This window comes from Glycine soja, chromosome 7 (assembly GCF_004193775.1).
Source record: "Glycine soja cultivar W05 chromosome 7, ASM419377v2, whole genome shotgun sequence".
NCBI lineage: Eukaryota > Viridiplantae > Streptophyta > Magnoliopsida > Fabales > Fabaceae > Glycine > Glycine soja.
Window position 1 is genome coordinate 25,659,238 of NC_041008.1, and position 14,475 is coordinate 25,673,712.

At 44.3% G+C, this 14,475-nt stretch overlaps 1 non-coding gene across 1 annotated transcript; it reads right to left on the minus strand.

Annotated features, from left to right (window-relative positions):
• Positions 1-6,794: 6,794 nt before the first annotated feature.
• On the minus strand, positions 6,795-6,901 carry LOC114420782. The gene has a single exon (XR_003668415.1). It is a non-coding gene; the product is annotated as a small nucleolar RNA R71 (small nucleolar RNA).
• Positions 6,902-14,475: the final 7,574 nt, after the last annotated feature.

The window sequence follows — 14,475 nt, forward strand, 5'->3', positions numbered from 1 at the left end:
ATCAACCTCCATTTCTCCGAGGATACGATTCGAACGCAACATGTGCATATCATGGAGGAGTTCCGGGACATTCCACTGAGCACTGTATGACTTCGAAGCGTAAGGTGCAAAGTCTAATTGATGCGGGTTGGCTAGAACATGAGGAGAATCACTTGTGAATCCTAGCATTGATAAGTGACACCACACATGGGGCAATTTTGAAAGCTATTGTTAGATGTCTCTATTGACTCATCAGGATTTTCAAGTTTATGCCATTATTGTAAATCACAGTTACAATGCTAAATAAAATGAATAAATTCGACATCTTTGTCCCTCATCTTGTCATAATTACATCTTTGCTTCCACTAGAATGTGGGTGTAGGCCATTGGTTTGTTTGCTCAAGCGACCCGCGCTCCTGAGTTTGGACTTCCAAAACAGTTCAATCAGAAATTACTTGTGCTACACATTTGGTGAGGATGCCTTAAACAACGAGTAAAGCAGAAAAGTTCAAAAAATAAAAGGAAAAAGCATTTGATTTACTGTGTTTTCAAGTAAAATATAGACGTTCATGTGACCTCATTTTATCATTCCGGAAATTTTGTCTTTTTTAGAGAGAAGTGAGTTATCAAGAATAGGAGTCATTTGACTTAATCCGTCAATTGAAAAAATCCTTCAACTATTTCTCATCCTTGGAAAATTCTTTTTGCAAGAATCAACCGCTTCTTTCATTCTTCCTTGCTACAAAGTTGTGAAAACAAAACAACGATGGGTACCTCAGAGCCCTACATTGGGGCAATGAAAGGCACCATGCAAAAACCTCAAGTGAACCTAGGGGCAGATTAGAAGTTCTCACCCAATAGGTTCCCTACTACAAGGTCATGACGAAAGACAATGATTGGTACCTCAAAGTCCTACACTAGGGCAATGAAAGGCACCATGCAAAAACCTTAAGTGAACCTAGGGGCTGATTAGAATTTCTCACCCAATAGGTTCCCTACTACAAGGTCGTGACGAAAGACAATGATTGGTACCTCAAAGCCCTACACTGGGGCATTGAAAGGCACAATCCAAAAACCTCAAGCAAACCTAGGGGCAGATTAGAAGTTCTCACCCAATAGGTTCCCTGCTACAAAGTCATGACAAAAGACAAGGTTGATACCTAAAAGCCCTACACTAGGGCAATGAGGGGCATCGTGCATGAGCCTCAAACGAACCTAGGCGCAAATCAAAAGTTATCACCGGTCGATGTTTTTAAATGAAAAAGGGGGGGACAAACCTTGGGATTTCAATGGATTGATTAAACGGCTCCATTGTCATCACCCCAAAATTGTGAGGTGACTAAATCAACAAAACATACACTCTGAGGGAGTTCCTGAAGAGATTTGCAAAAGATTGGATGAGGTTGCATGAATTATCAGCTCTTTCAAAAGGACAGTCAATCCGTGTTTTCCAAAAAAATCAAAATCAAAAAATAGGGAAAGAACGTCATGAACATTGTACAACTTTCCATTGCATTGCATTGTTGCATACGAAGTCCGCATTTACCGCATTTTTAGACAAAGGTTGCATGCATTAGGCTCCCTAAATATCATGTTAACTGCATAGATTTCCTACATCTAATGTCCAATCTTTTTGAATTTTGGATGACCGACCCTCTCAATGAGTCAATCTCTTACTTTCTCATAAGGGTGGACTCTTCGGTACCAGTACCCTCACCTTCAGAGGGCTGCACGCCCTCCCCTTCAGACGATTGTGCATCCTCGCCTTTAGAGGACTACATGTCCTCCCCATCAGAGGGCTACACGCCCTCACCTTCAAGGACTACATGTCCTCGCCTTTAGTGAGCTGCACTCCCCCGCCTTCAGAGGGCTACACGTCCTCGTCTTCCGAGGACTACACGTCTTCACCTTCAAAGGACTACATGTTCTCGCCTTTAGATAGCTGCACTCCCTCGCCTTCAGAGGAGTACACATCCTCACCTTCAGAGGATTACACACCATCAGAGGACTACAAGTCCTCGCATTCAGAGGGATACATGCCCTCGCCTTCAGAAAACTACACATCCTCGCCATCAGAGGGTTACATGCCCTCACCTTAAGAGGGCTAAACGCCCTCACCTTCAGAGTACTACACGTCCTCGCTATCAGAGGACTACATGTCCTCCCCTTAAGAGGGCTACACGTCCTCGCCTTCAGAGGACAACACATCCTCGCCTTTAGAGGGCTGCACTCCCTCGCTTTCAGAGGGCTACATGCCCTCGCCTTCAGAGGACTACACGCCCTCGTCTTTAGAGGATTGCACTCCCTCACCTTCAGAGGGCTACACGCCCTCGCCTTTAACAGACTACACGTCCTCGCCTTCAGAGGACTACACGTCCTAACCTTCAGAGGACTACACGTCCTCACCTTCAGAAGGCTACATGCCCTCGCCTTCAGAGGACTACACGTCTTCGCCATCAGAGGGCTACACGCCCTCACCTTCAAAGGACTACACGTCCTCGCCATCAAAGGGATAAAGCCCTCAACTTTAGAGGGCTGCATGCCCTCACCTTCAGAGGACTACACGTCCTCCTCTTCAGAGGGCTACACGCCCTCACCTTCAGAGGACTACACGTCCTCACCTTTAGATGGCTGCACTCACTTCCCTTTAGAGGGCTACACGCCCTTGCCTTCAGAGGACTACACGTCCTCGCCTTCAGAGGACTACAAGTCCTCACCTTTAGAGGGCTACATGCCCTCGCCTTCAAAGGACAACATGTCCTCGCCATCAGAGGGCTACATGTCCTCGCCATCAGAGGGCTACATGCCCTCCCCTTCAGAGGGCTACATGCCCTCCACTTCAGAGGGCTACACACCCTCACCTTCAAAGGACTACACGTCCTCACCATCAAAGGGCTACATGCCCTCAACTTCAGAGGGCTACACGCCCTCACCTTCAGAGGACTACACGTCCTTGCCTTCAGAGGGCTACATGCCTTCGCCTTTAGAGCGCTGCATGCCCTCGCCTTCAGAGGAGGCTATCCTCCGCCCTTAATGCTTAATCAAGGCTTGCGATCGTAGGTAAGGGGCTAGTAGTTTGCTTTTATCAGTTCCTAGGCACCCCCTGATATTGTTGGGCGACCAACTGTGTGAGCACAACTAGAGAGGGAGGCTATCATGCAACTACTATGCATACCAGGTCAAAATTTCACCCAGACCACCACAGGGAGACGAGTGAGGATCATGCGGACCACCACAACTCCGATCTCCCCCTGCCAAAGTGTCAGTTGGTTTGTGCCATCATGACATAGGTAAGTATGCACATCGCTCAACTGACTTCTGATGTCATCTACTGTTTGCAGGGATCGCGTTCGTAAGACAGCTAGTGGACCCGGAGAAGTCCAATAGGGTCCTGGGGTTTCCAACTCTGATTACGGGCCTCTGTCAGTTCTACGGGGTGCCTGTCGCCCCCAGCAAGGTCATCAGGCCCCCTACTAACTGAGCTTTCATCAAGAAGTACTGTGCCCCCAAGCAGGCACAGGGCGAGACACCACAGCATGCCATTGGGGACGGGACTCTTACACCGCCACCACCTCCAGAGCCCCTCAGCTCATCTATAAAGGCTGGAGCGTTGCCTACGACCCGTGACCGACCAGTAGGCGACCTAGTACCTTTTAAATTTCAGCTTGTTATTAGGTAGCAAAAAAATACCTCACAATATATATATATATATTGTGAGGTATTTTTGCTATATATATATATATGTTTAGGTAGCAAGATACCTTGGATACGCATGTATATAGCAAAAATAGCTCACAAAAATATACATTTGTTTAGGTAGCAAAATACCTCATGAAAAAAAAAATAGAAAACAGAAAAGTAAAATAAAAATACTTTGGTTGACTAATAGCCAGCATGCTTTTGAAAAGAATTAACTTCCAGTTTTTCTTTGAAAAAGATTCACCGATCAAAACAAAGGGTTTTGTTGAACAAATGTGTATACACCTGAAGGGTGAATGTTGTAAAAATTTTCCCGAACACCTAAACTGGACTCAGATGAATGCATGAATTGATAAAGGAGCATATTTTGAAAACACTGGGTTGACTTAATAGGGAAAATGAATTCTGAGCCCTAGTGTCACATGACCATAAAAACTTGATGCTTGAGTGTCCACATGGGTGCGTGCATGACCAGTTTTGCATAAAATTTCCAAATCATCATTGTTGCATGTGTGTCATGGAAATAATGTGGGACATCCGCTTTATCCCTGAACCACTGGCCAAACCCACACCCTGACATATATCATTGATGTGCCATTATTTTCTCCTATTTCTTAACCCTTTTTGCACCATTTTAATTACTGATTAGTCTTAATTGTCAAATTAATTAGGCAGTTTTATTATTTGGGCTCATTAAGCTAATTTGATGTTTTTAATCTAATTTCAAGAATTAATGAAGCATTGGGCTTGAATCAAGAATTGGGCTTGGACTTGAAGTGGGCAGACTATTTTATTCTACAAAATTTTATCTTATCTAGAAATTATTTAGATTTGATCTCATCTAGATATTATTTCATCTAGATCTTATCTTATCTTATCTAGATTTGATTTTATTTTATTTATGGGCTTGGATTTAAAACAGATTTGTAAGCTTTGGGGCCTGGAAAACTATATAACAGCACCAAGGTTCTAGTTTAGGCTCTCTTCTCTCTCTCTCCCCCCTCTCTGTCTCTCTCTCTCTCCTCTTTCGTTTTGAGTTTTAGGCTTCTCTTCTTCTTTTAGATACTTTTTTGTTTTGCAATTCTAGTTGTTACTTTTCGTTTTAGCAATAAAATTTTGCTCTCTATTGATTAATGAAAGGCTAAGTCTCCAGCATTGTTTTCTCTTGAGGATCAAGCACAGTTCTCTTTGAGGTTCTATTATTACTATTAAATTCTGTTCAGTTTTTCCTCTTCACTAATTACTCTGAATTTGTTGCTATTAATTCATGCATGCTTAGTGCTTGATTAATTGTCTCTGCGCTTAATTTACGTTCATGCTTAATGATCGTTTATGATTAATTGGTGTATGTGTTTCTTAATCACATAATGAATGCCTTATATTAAATTTCGCTTAGTAATTTAATTTAGGGTTTGATTAAGTGGTTGAACTGATGAAGGATAAACTCTCGTAACCTAGGATAAGAGACTTGCTTGTGAATCAAGGGGAAGCAACGTGTTTTAATTCTGATATTTTCTATTTCAATTTTACTCGCTGTTTAAGATACAAAAACAACAAACCCCCCCAATTCATTACTATTTTCCTACTATCTGTTATGAACATTTGGTTTATCATTGCTCGTTGGGAAACGACCTAGGATCACTTCCTAGTTACTACATTTTAATGTTTATTTGATTTGGGTACGACCTCGATCAAATTTGGCGCTATTGCCGGGGAGCAGTGTCCAAAGGTTCATAATAGCTAGTGATTCATGTTTTATGTTTAGTTGTTTTAAGTTTTCGTGTTGTGTTAGTGTTGTTTAGTGTCGTTTAGTGTCTTGTTATTTTGTTTAGTGTGTTGTTTTGTTTTAGCTTTTCTGTTTAGCGCTTTCCGTATTTCAGTTTTTGTGTTTTGCTGTGAATAGTGCTTTGCGACGGATTTAGCGACCACTTTTGCTGATCTGGAAAACACAGTAGTAGTGCAAATCCCTTAGCGACTTAATTAATGACTGTTGTTGACAATTTAATTGGCGATTTTTGTTTTGATAGTTAAGGTTGTTATTTTTGGCTGAATTTTGGTGTGGTAGGTTCTTTTGATCCATATTTTGTGGGAAAAATAGTTGTAGCCCTTTGTTTGGTCAGATTTGAAAGTTCCAAAAAAGTAGTGAATTTGATTTTTGTCAAAACTTCAAACGGTCATAACTTTTGCTCTGAGTATCAGAATGACTATTATTATATATGTATTTGGGGTAGAAAAAAATTTCCCATATTGTGGCAACCTACCAAAGGCCGGCTGAGGTCTCTAGCTAGCCAAAATCGTCTGTTTACTAGTTTTTTTTTATTTTTCAAGTTTTATTGTTTTATTTTTCTAAACTTTCCTTAGGTAGTTTCCATAGTTAGCCTTTGAATTTTTGCCTTAAAATTTTTGTGCCACCTTTTCATGATTTTAGGGTGTTGCTCACAAAATTTCAAGTCATTTGGATATCATTTGAGGGTAGCTGTAGTTCAAACCTACACTGTTACTTACATAAGAAGGCAACTAGTTGTGCATTCTGAATGTATTGTATGACTAGGGGCAATCCATCTGACTTACAACCCTTTGATCCTGAGATAGATAGGACATTTCATAGATTAGTTAGGCATTATTTTGTACCTTTTGAGCATCCTGAGCATTCTATTATTGGTGAGTCTGAGCATTTTGTGGTTGATAATTTCGAGCATCCTGATTTTGAGCATTATAGTTTTGAACATTCTGAGAATATGGCACAACCTCCACCCCGTGAGAGGACTCTAAGGGAAATGGCTACACCTGATTTCACCTACAAAAGCTTGTGCATCCAATACCCTGATGAGGATGTCCCATATGTTCTTAAAACTGGACTGATGCATTTGCTTCCAAAGTTTCATGGCCTTGCAGGTGAAGACCCGCACAAACATCTGAAAGAATTCCATATTGTCTGCTCCACCATGAAACCCCCAGATGTCCAGAAGGATCACATATTTCTGAAGGCCTTTCCTCATTCTTTAGAGGGAGTGACAAAGGACTGGCTTTATTACCTTGCTCCACAGTCCATCACGAGTTGGGATGACGTCAAAAGAGTATTCTTAGAAAAAATTTTCCCTGCTTCGAGAACCACGACCATCAAAAAGGATATTTCAGGCATTAGACAACTCAGTGGAGAGAGCTTATATGAATATTGGGAGAGATTTAAGAAACTATGTGCCAGTTGCCCTCACCACCAGATTTTTGAGCAGCTTTGTCATACCCTAATTTCGTCCGGGGACCTTTGCTCGATGACGTGCGACCATTCTTTGGTCCTCGTGAGGTGCTTGGCACCCATCATTAGGCAATTTGTGAAATTCCAGGACATGCCGAAAAACCAAAAAAATATTGATGCACAATCCGTAAGTTTCCGTGACACACCGGAAATCAAATGGAAGCATCGTTGCATAATTAAGTGAGGTTCCGTAACATTCCGTAAGTCAAAAAGGGGATGATTATGTAATCCGCAAGGTTCCGTAACATTACGGAAAGAAAACAAGTATCGTTACGAAATTCGTAAGTTTCCGTAACTTTACGAAAAAAGAATCACCAAAAAACAGCAGAGGGGGGTGTACTTAGTAAAAATGGGGGTGCAAATAGCACCCAGGCCCACTTGGGCCCTCCAGAATATTCCTCCAGAAGGCGGTTGCTTCTGGAGGAAGCAACCCTGCTCGCCTGGGCGAGCTGAGCTCGCCTGGGCGAGCTGGGCGGCAACCACCTCCCCTATTTTGCTATAAATAGGGGAGGAAGTGAAGAAGGAAAGGGTTCAGCCCCTTAGGCACTTCTCTCTCTTTCGAATTTACTTGGAAAAATTGTTTCCGTGAAGAAAATCTAAGCCGAGGCGCTTCCGAAACGTTTCCGTAACGTTTTCCGTGAGGAATCTCGCAAAGGTTTCAACCGTTCTTCGACGTTCTTCATTCGTTCTTCATCGTTCTTCGATCTTCAACGGGTAAGTACCTCGAACCAAGCTTTTCGATTCATTCTATGTGCCCGTAGTGGCCCACATTGTGTTTCGTGCATTTTTATTCTCGTTTTGTTTACTTTTTATACCCCCTGTTGACGTGCTTAAGCCATTTTACTTAAGTCATTTCTCGCTTAACTTAAAAATAAAATAAATTTCCACCGAACGTTTGAATTGTATTATCCGATAATTTTGGTTAAAATGAATTCCGACCGTTCGGTCGTGCCGTAACCACGTTGGAAATCAAAAAGAGGTAAAAAAATAATATAATAATCAAAAAATATCTTTTAGTAAAATAAAGCGGAAAATCAATCGGACGTTTTCTCTTTGGGATTTCTCATTCTTAATCGAATTGATTAATAACTAAAGTGAAACTAAAGGCTAAAATCAATTCGCCTAGTCAAGCTCGTCCACAAAAATAGGCTTTTGAAGTTTGTCATCTCAATTTCTCACTAAGTAAAATGGATCATTTTTAAGGTCCAACGCCTTAAAATGATCACCTCTTAAAGTAAAAAAGAATCACTTGATAAAAAAGAACTACGTAGGTCTGATTTCCTCATCGCAATTGAGGAATACGTAGGAGCAAAGGGAAACACCCTTGTCGACCACAAAAAGAGAAAAATATAAAAAGGGTATAAAGGATATAAAGACATAAAAAGGGAACATAAAAAATCAAAGTCATGTTTGCACATTCGATTAAAGGCTGCCGTCCCTTGGGACGGACGTGTGGGGTGCTAATACCTTCCCCGTGCGTAAAAACAACTCCCGAACCTTTCACTTAAAAGTTCGTAGATCGCGTCTTTTCCGGTTTTTCCGACGTTTTCCTCAAATAAACGTTGGTGGCGACTCCGCGCGTATTCCTTTCGTGGAACACGCTTCCCGCGAGTCTCGCGTCGCCCTCCCGCCGAAGGGTAGGTTGCGACAGTTGGCGACTCCACTGGGGACTGTTTTTTAGAGAGTTAGGCCATTTAATCTTGTGCAATGTTTTATCATGACTTTCTCCTTTGTTGGTTTCCCTTTATTTGTCTTATTTTCTTGTGTATATAAACTATTTGTTGCTTTTAGTGTGTTTTAGAATGTATGCATGAGGTAAATATTTATTCATTTGATGCACACAAACACTAACACTATTTGCACACACTGTGAGTGAAAAAGGGCCCTATACCCGGGTTCATGGGAGCATAAGGAGTGGAGGTGAATCTGTGATCATGCTAGGTCTCCGACTTGCTTGATTACAGTGAACCCTCATCTAGAGCTTTTCTCTTTGAAAACTTATTGTTGCTAGTAGTCCCTACTGCTGCAATATGTTCTTCGAAGGGGATGATACCTCTAGAAACCATCAAGAGAGATATAACTACCTTGGGAATTATTGCTAAAAGCCTAGTTAGTTCTCTCCCTTATAGGTCCCTTCAATAGGGGCACGAAGCAAACACGCTGCGTGCCATTTTTCACACTGCCATGCATGAGTATCATATACCCTTTTGCTTATGTTCGGTAAATATTGTCATACTGTGCACATTCCCGCATTGTGTCTTTTGCATAGGCATTGCATATGGGTTCTGTCTTGATCCCTACTGTAAACAAACCAACGGAGGGTCCGTGTCGCCTTCTTAAAAACGTGCGTTGGGGCATTTCGCTACCCCTAGATGTCGTATCTAAGAAGGTGACAAATTCCCCGGACCCCCGTATTCGTAAATTGCATCTGTGTCATATGCATTTCTTCATGCATTCATCCATCCCACCCATGAGATATCGGAGTTTTGATTTGCACCAGCTTTTGTCTCACTTTAGTAAGCATGGGAACAAATCAAACCGGCAAGAGGTTCTACCAAGTCAAGGTCAAAAGCCCAGATACCACCAGCATCAAGGAATTAGGGCGGTTGATGGAACCCCTCCAAATGCAAGCCTTCCGCAAGACTTACGGAAAGATCTTAGAGTTGACCATAGCAGAGGTGTCCATAGAATCCATTGCATCACTCACCCAATACTACGACCAGCCTTTGAGATGCTTCACATTCGGAGACTTCCAATTAGTACCAACCATTGAAGAATTTGAAGAAATTCTAGGATGTCCTCTCGGGGGAAGAAAACCATATCTTTCCTCCGGATGTCTCCCCTCTTTGAGCAGAATTGCAACTGTGGTCAAGGATTCAGCAAGAGGTTTGGACCGCATAAAACAGACTCGGAATGGCATAGCGGGCCTACCACAGAAGTACCTAGAAGACAAGGCGAGGGGTATGGCCAATCAAGGAGACTGGGTCCCGTTTATGGATGTGTTAGCTTTGCTAATTTTTGGGGTCGTCCTCTTTCCAAACGTGGATGGTTTGGTAGACCTAGCAGCAATCGACGCTTTCCTTGCCTACCACCATAGCAAGGAAAGTCCGGTGGTAGCTGTCTTGGAAGATCTATTTGACACATTTGACCGAAGGTGCGAGAAGAGTAGCGCACGGATCATGTGTTGCTTACCCGCCCTCTGTGTTTGGTTGGTTTCACACTTGTTCCAACAAGACACAAGACATCCATGTCCGCTCCTGAGCCATCGCTCGTGTACTGAAAAGAGGAGAATGGATTGGGACCAGCTCTTGGCCGGGATAGGAGGTAGAACAATCAGTTGGTTCCCCCGATGGAAGGAAGGAAAAGAAGGAGTCCTTTTCTCATGTGGAAGATACCCAAACATTCCGCTGGTAGGAACGAGGGGTTGTATTAATTACAATCCCACGCTCGCTATAAGACAACTAGGGTACCCCATGAGGGGAGCACCGACGGAAGAAAGCATGTCTCCTTTCCTTGTGAGGGATCTCGGCGCACAAAATTCCAAGACTATACAAAGAATCCATAAGGCATGGGAAACCCCGTTAAGGAAAGATCAAGAGCTTAGAGGCATTCGTAATGGCATCATTGGTGGGTACCACGAATGGCTGAAAGTTCGCATACGAGGTTTAGATTGGCTCGCCAAGTTAAAAGTCGTCAGCGAAGAGAATTTTGAAGCACCGGAAGAGGACGAAGAAGTCCAAGCTCTCAAAAGCGAGTTAGGAAAGGCAAAATTCGCCAAGGAGAAGTTCAAGTTGGCTGCTACACACGTTCGGAAGGAGTGTGCCGGGTTACGGGAAGAGAATGCAATTACCGCAAGAGCCCTTGAACAAGAGACCAAGAGGGCTCGCAAGGAAGAGTATGGCCGGAACAAATTTCGCGGAGCTCTATGGGGTAGCAATAATGAACTCAAGTTGCGAAGGGAAGAAAGGGACCAGTCGCGAGCACATAGCATGGTTCTGAAAGAGGAGTTGATTGCTTGTTCAAGGTCCAAAAGAAGCTTGTCTCAGCGTTTATGCGAGACAGAGACCAACATGTTAGCTATCATCGCCAAGTACCAAGAAGAGTTAGGTCTAGCCACGGCCCACGAGCATAGAATCGCGGATGAGTATGCCCAAGTATATGCGGAAAAAGAGGCTAGAGGAAGGGTGATCGACTCTTTACACCAAGAGGCAACCATGTGGATGGATCGGTTTGCTCTTACCTTGAACGGGAGTCAAGAACTTCCCCGATTGTTAGCCAAGGCCAAGGCGATGGCAGACACCTACTCCGCCCCCGAAGAGATTCATGGGCTTCTCGGCTATTGTCAGCATATGATAGACTTAATGGCCCACATAATTAGAAATCGTTAGGAAACTTGTATGGTCTCTCAGACCTTGACTAGATATGACTTCCTTTTTGAAATAAAATGAGTTGGTCCCATGTTTCTACTCCAAAAGCTTGTGCAAATCAAATCACTCCTACATCTCATCTCTAGCATGCATTTTCTTTCTTTACCCACTCCTCACGTTTGGTTTTTTAGGGAAAAACACCATAACTAAACGCGCCGCAAGGGATCCCTATCGCACCAGATCCAAATCTAGAACGATGGGTGATCAAGAGGAGACGCAGGAACAGATGAAAGCCGACATGTCGGCTCTAAAAGAACAAATGGCCTCCATGATGGAGGCCATGTTAGGTATGAAGCAGCTCATGGAGAAGAACGCGGCCACTGCCGCCACTGTCAGTTCGGCTGCCGAAGCAGACCCGACTCTCTTGGCAACTACGCACCATCCTCCCTCAAACATAGTAGGACGGGGAAGGGACACACTGGGGCACGATGGCAGCCCTCACCTGGGATACAACCGAGCGGCTTACCCTTATGGATTGCCGCCCAACTATTCACCACCCATCTTGCAAGAAGATGCGGGCCACATTGCTTCTCCCGTCCATGAAAAAGAGCCTCCTCAGCAGCCCGACGAAGTCCATAAAGACCCTCAAGATTATGCTCGGAGGGATGTCGACTTTTATCCCCCGATCCCCGAAGGGCCGGCACCCGGCACGTTGCCTCAACCCAACATCGCAGCATCGCCAATAGTTTTGTCCATGGAAGGGCCGCCCCCGGCAACTGAAGAAAGGAGGAAGCTCGATCTCCTTGAGGAAAGATTGAGGGCTGTGGAAGGATTTGGGGACTATCCGTTTGCAGACATGACGGATCTTTGCTTAGTACCAGATGTTGTTATTCCCCCGAAGTTCAAAGTGCCGGACTTCGACAAGTATAAAGGGATGACTTGTCCCAAAAACCATCTCAAAATGTACTGCCGTAAGATGGGCGCTCATTCTAAAGATGAAAAGCTGTTGATACACTTCTTTCAGGATAGCTTGGCCGGAGCTGCGGTAGTGTGGTACACTAATTTGGAAGCTTCCCGTATCCGTACTTGGAAGGATCTGATTACCGCCTTCCTAAGGCAGTATCAGTACAATTCTGATATGGCTCCTGACCGTACTCAACTGCAGAATATGTTCAAGAAAGAGGGTGAAACCTTTAAAGAATATGCGCAGCGATGGAGGGATTTGGCGGCACAAGTAGCTCCTCCCATGGTTGAGAGAGAGATGATCACGATGATGGTAGACACTCTGCCAGTGTTCTACTATGAGAAGCTAGTGGGTTACATGCCGTCCAGCTTTGCGGATCTGGTGTTTGCCGGGGAAAGAATCGAGGTTGGATTGAAGAGAGGAAAATTTGATTACGTTTCCTCCACAAACGTGAATGCCAAAAGAATCGGGGCGACAGGGGCAAAAAGGAAAGAAGGAGATGCCCATGCCGTCTCTTCAACACCCGCGTGGGTCAAACCCCAGCAAACACCTCATGGTACCCATCAGTACGCGCAACATCACCCGAGCTTCTCGGCTCATGCGGGGAACGCCTCTAGTTCAACACCCGTGCAGCCTAAGGCACCCACCCAGAGGGAAGCTCCCCAAGTTCCAACTCCAAACACGACTCGACCGGCCGGTAATTCCAACACGACAAGGAACTTCCCTCCGAGGCCATTGCCGGAATTCACCCCGCTCCCAATGACGTACGAAGATCTTCTACCATCCCTCATCGCCAATCATTTGGCCGTGGTAACTCCCGGAAGGGTCCTCGAACCCCCTTTCCCGAAGTGGTATGACCCTAATGCAACTTGCAAGTACCATGGGGGTGTCCCAGGGCATTCCGTCGAAAAATGCTTGGCCCTTAAATACAAGGTCCAACATTTAATGGATGCCGGATGGCTGACTTTCCAAGAGGATCGGCCCAATGTGAGGACCAACCCGCTCGCCAATCATGGAGGGGGAGCAGTTAATGCAGTTGAATCCGATAGGCCGCACAGGTCTAAACCTTTAAGGGATGTGGCAACCCCTAGGAGGTTTATCTTTGAGGCCCTACAAAAGGGAGGTGTAATTCCCCATAGTGGGTGTAAGGAGGATTCCTGTTTGCTACATTCCGGCGAGGTGCATGACATGGAGACGTGTTTGGAAGTAGAGGAATTGTTACAACGGATGATAGACCAAGGTCGACTAGAAGTCGGCATTGAAGGAAAAGAAGAGCAGCATATATGCATGCAATCTACGGAGGGGAGCGGTGTTGCGAAGCCCAACCCTTGGTGATATACTTCACTAAAAGTGCAGCCTCGCAAAAGCCGGGCACCCCTTAATGGCCAAACCTGTTCCTTTCCCGTACCAAATAGTCAGCAAAGGAAAATATACTTGAATTTGCATGCGGCTTTAGGTAGCAAAAACTTGAAAAGAGCATGAAATGTAGCACCTTATTGTGTAGATAGTCAAGATTCATCATGAAGTTTGTGTATGTATAGGTATTAGAAATACCAAGATGTGCACATGTGCAATTTTTGGTACCCGAAAATGCTTTGAGTATGCATGTATGTGAATTTAGCCAAGGAGATGTTGTGATGAAGTAACAAATACACCTTGGAAGTACGTGTAAATAATCTAGGTAACGAAGCTGCCTTGATTGTATATGGGTGCATTTTTTTTCGGTTAAATAGAATGTCTTGTGCAAGAGAACGTTTGTAAGGAAATATGCGCATAAGCTTGCTCTAAATTTACATTGATGTTTGTATTTATGGAGGAGGTTATATGCCATTTTTGCTTTAAAGAGTAACGTCCCACTGGTAAAACTAACTTTCCAAATGTTTGCCTTCGCAGGAATGGCCCCAAGGAAGCTTGCCTCAAAGAGGTCCAGGAAGGACAAGCGGGCCGAAGGAACTAGTTCCGCCCCGGAGTACGACAGTCACCGCTTTAGGAGCGTTGTACACCAGCAACGTTTCGAAGCCATCAAGGGATGGTCGTTTCTCCGGGAGCGACGCGTCCAGCTCAGGGACGACGAGTATACTGATTTCCAGGAGGAAATAGGGCGCCGGCGGTGGCACCACTGGTTACTCCATGGCCAAGTTTGATCCAGAAATAGTCCTTGAGTTTTATGCCAATGCTTGGCCAACAGAGGAGGGCGTGCGTGACATGAG